We start from the raw sequence: 3892 nt of genomic DNA, 5'->3' as shown, positions 1-3892 counted from the left end.
TCCTCCTACAGTTGAAGGAAGAAGTCCTGACAAATATACCAAAATCAAGCGAACACGTTGTCATGGCCGTCGACATAAAAGGAGCTTTTGATAACGTAAGCCACCAAGGAATACTCGATGGCCTGGCTGAAACAAACTGCGGAGAGCGGATATACAACTATGTTCGCAGCTTTTTAAACCAACGAACCGCTGAGATTAAATTTGGCGCAGTAGAAATCAAGACTTTCAAGGCACCCAACAAAGGTACTCCCCAGGGCGCAGTGATCTCGCCAACGCTATTTAACGTGGCGATGATAGGCCTTGCAAGAAAACTACAAGCCATCCCGGGTATCCAGCACGCCCTATACGCGGATGACATTACAGTCTGGTGTGTCACCGGGTCGCTACGTGAAAAAGAAGAACGATTACAAGCAGCTGCCTGTGAAATCGAGACGTACGTGCGAGCCAGAGGGCTGCAATGCCCGTCAGAGAAATCCGAGATTATACGAGTCTGGAGAGGGAAAGGGAATCATAACATCCCGACGGACCCTGCCCTTAAACTGGAAATCAGACTTGGCAATAATGCAATACCTGAGAAGACCACAATCTGGGTACTAGGCATGTGGCTACAATCAAATCAACACTGCCAACACGGGCTTAACCTCATCAAGATTGCAACACAACAAGTCGCGAGAATGATAAAGCGGGTAGCCACGAAAAGGACGGGGATGAAGGAATCAGACACCCTTCGCCTAATCAGAAGTCTGGTGGTTAGCCGCTTCATTTACAGCTTGCCGTATTACCAGCTAACGAAAACAGAGAGGGATGCGATCAATTCGTGCTTAAGGAAAGCCTACAAGATCGCCCTACAAATTCCGCAGTGCGCCCCAACCGAAAAACTCATGTCTCTAGGGATTCATAATACATTCGAGGATCTGGCAGAAGGTCAACTGATACCTCAAAGAAACAGACTCGCACAAACGACCACGGGTAGGAAACTCCTTGGTAGACTCGGGTATCACGAGCTCCTTGAAAAACACAACCAAACTAAGCCAATCCCCACAATAATCAGAAACTGCATCAAAGTGCCGCCAATACCCAGAAATATGGACCCAACTCTACATGCAGGCAGAAGAGAAGCCAGAGCTGCATACATTGAAAAAACGCATGGCGACAAACCAAACTCCCGCTTCGTGGACGCGGCAAGATACCCAGGCAGGCAGAAAAGAACGGTAGCTGCTGTCACTGACTACATGGACAGAGAAATCATTAGCGCCTCCACTCACAACACCACTATCGTGGAAGCAGAAGAAATCGCAATAGCCCTTGCTATCAAAGTGACGGAACCAAACAAACAACAAATAACCATCCTATCAGACTCTCAAGCGGCATGCAGAAGCTACCTCAGGGGACGAGTATGCACCGCAGCCTATAGGATTATAGGAGATATAAAACCCCGAGCCAGATTTCACCTTATATGGGTACCCAGTCATGAGGGAATCAAGGGAAACGAAGAGGCTGACAGAGTAGCTTGTGCGCATGCTACACACCACGGGTGCTCACAGGACGCCTCTGAAGAGCTGATCCCGATTGACCAGAACTACTCTGCAATTTTAAACTACCACAGAGAAAATAGAATGAAGCTACCACCCCCAGATAAGAACCTCAGTAAGGAAGAACAGGTTATATGGACAAAGCTACAAACGTATACATATAACAACCTGCACATTCTCCATAAAATTCACCCTGAAAGATATGCGGACACATGCCCATGGTGCGGAGCTACGCCAACCTTAGACCACATCTCATAGGCATGCACGGCATATACACAAAAGACAAACACAGAAATTACGGATCATACACACTGGGAGGCTGCGCTGTCCAGCTCACAGGAAGAGGTCCAAAGGGCCATCATCCGACAAGCAAGACGGCGTGCGGAAGCCAGTGGGGCCCTTGTCTAGGGGCTCCAACCATTGAGCGTTTTATTTTTCAATAAAGTTGTTCAGTCAGTCAGTCAGTACTCCCAACATCCCACTTACACAATATGGCGTAATTACCGTCATAAAGTTGACTTTGTGGCTTCTGGGTCCCTTCATTGTGCCTCATTAAAAATTTTATTCACACCTGAATGCAACAAAAACCTGTATGACAGACAATTCCATGTATCCTGGCTGAATTAGCTTTCATGTGTATAGCGAATGGTTCTATAGCAAACACTAGGACAATATTGCCTGTACAAAGGAATTTAGGCATCTATGACAGGGGATTTGTCACTTTACAATGAATGCACGTAATGCATTCACATTATAGCAAAAGCAGAGGTCGTGACATTCTATGACATTTTTGCAAATGGCTTTGCGTTGCCTGTTCATCTCCCTCCTGTTTTATAGGTACAGCCACAGGTTAAGTGAAGCCAGTGTCCATCATGATGTTCGCTTCTCTCCAGCACGCAGGTTGGCGAAAAAGGGCCCAAGAGTGAATGCAAAATCAGATTGCACTAGCACGTCAGATCTTCCAAAAACTTGGCTGGCACTTTTTGGGTGAATAGCACGGTGACTGCAACACGTAAACTGCAATATGTGCCACGAGGGAGTTGACTAGCAAAATTTCCTTAAAGAGTTGTGCAATTCATTCCTCATGCAAGTAATGTCTGCCTCTTCAAGTGATCCAGCTCATAGGCCAGAATAGCTGGTGTCTAAAATATAACGGCCATGACATGTTTCTGGTCTCGCAATCTCTTCAGGTGCATGCAGTCCGCAAAAGCATAGCCTTCAAGATCAGTTTGTTACTTAGAGGCACCTATCGCCGAGGCTTGGATTGGGACGCCACCCATTGTAGAACAGTAGACCCTCGCTAACTTGAACTCAGATATCCCAAAACATCAGTGAAGCCGAACCCATCAGTTCTACACCTCTCTCGGAAAAGTTTTTGCACCAGACTCTGGAAATCTTGAAATCTCGAATTCAGAAATGCCAGAAAAAAGGCAGCATCGCTCGCACTCGCTTTTCACACAACGGCAGTGACAAGCTAAGCAGCTTATATTTCCGCTTCTTGTGCAAGACGCTATCAGCGTATTAATCGTGACCTTGGGTGTGATGATTGGCACTTTTGAGCATGCCTGATCAGCCTGTATGCTGTGCCAAGAGAACCCGCATGCGAGCTCACAGCGTTTCAGCAAGATCACGGCATGACAAGGACAATCTCTGCATGCTCTTGCAGACGAGACATAAGTGCCGCATCACTTTTGGGCTTCACTTGCGTGAAAATTGCACTCTTCCGTAGTTTCGGTTTTTGAAGTTAAACTGTCCGGAATTCATTACGATGCAGAAAGTAGCTGCGCCGGCATTTCGTGTGCCTGAAAATGGTTATGCTGGGACGGTTGGCTTCGAATATTGCATTAGGATCAATCATCTTGGCTGTATGCCAAACATGCCATCTGGGCACAGTGCTAGCAATGTAGTAGCAGACTTATTCGGTGCAGATGCATGCAAAAGTAACGAAGAATATTACTGGCAGTATTTTGAAAAGGCTACACGTCTGCGTGCAACCTGAGGGCTTCTTTTATCGTGAAATCTCTTATCTAGAAATTCGATCCAGTTTTTACAGCTTCCTAGTTAATGAGGGTTTACTGTATCTCTATTTTGAGATTTTTAAAAATTCTGTTATGCGGTATATGTCTGAATTGTCTTGCTCCTTAGGCCACAAATGTCCTGCAGTATTGTGAAGTAACTAAATAATAAGGGCACAAAATGAAGAACGCAGAGCAGCCACCCAATTTTCAACATCCAGGGTTTTTGCAGAAACCAGTCTCGAAAGCCGGACATGGAGCATTTCCCTCCTGATGCAACTTGCAGCAGAACATAACGATTTGCTCCAAGACCAGAACAGGTTGGGACAAGAAAACAGGCAGCGA

The sequence above is a fragment of the Dermacentor andersoni genome, chromosome 9 (assembly GCF_023375885.2).
Source record: "Dermacentor andersoni chromosome 9, qqDerAnde1_hic_scaffold, whole genome shotgun sequence".
Taxonomy (NCBI): domain Eukaryota; kingdom Metazoa; phylum Arthropoda; class Arachnida; order Ixodida; family Ixodidae; genus Dermacentor; species Dermacentor andersoni.
The sequence above is the reverse complement of the archived record's forward strand: the minus strand, read 5'-3'. Positions refer to the sequence as shown.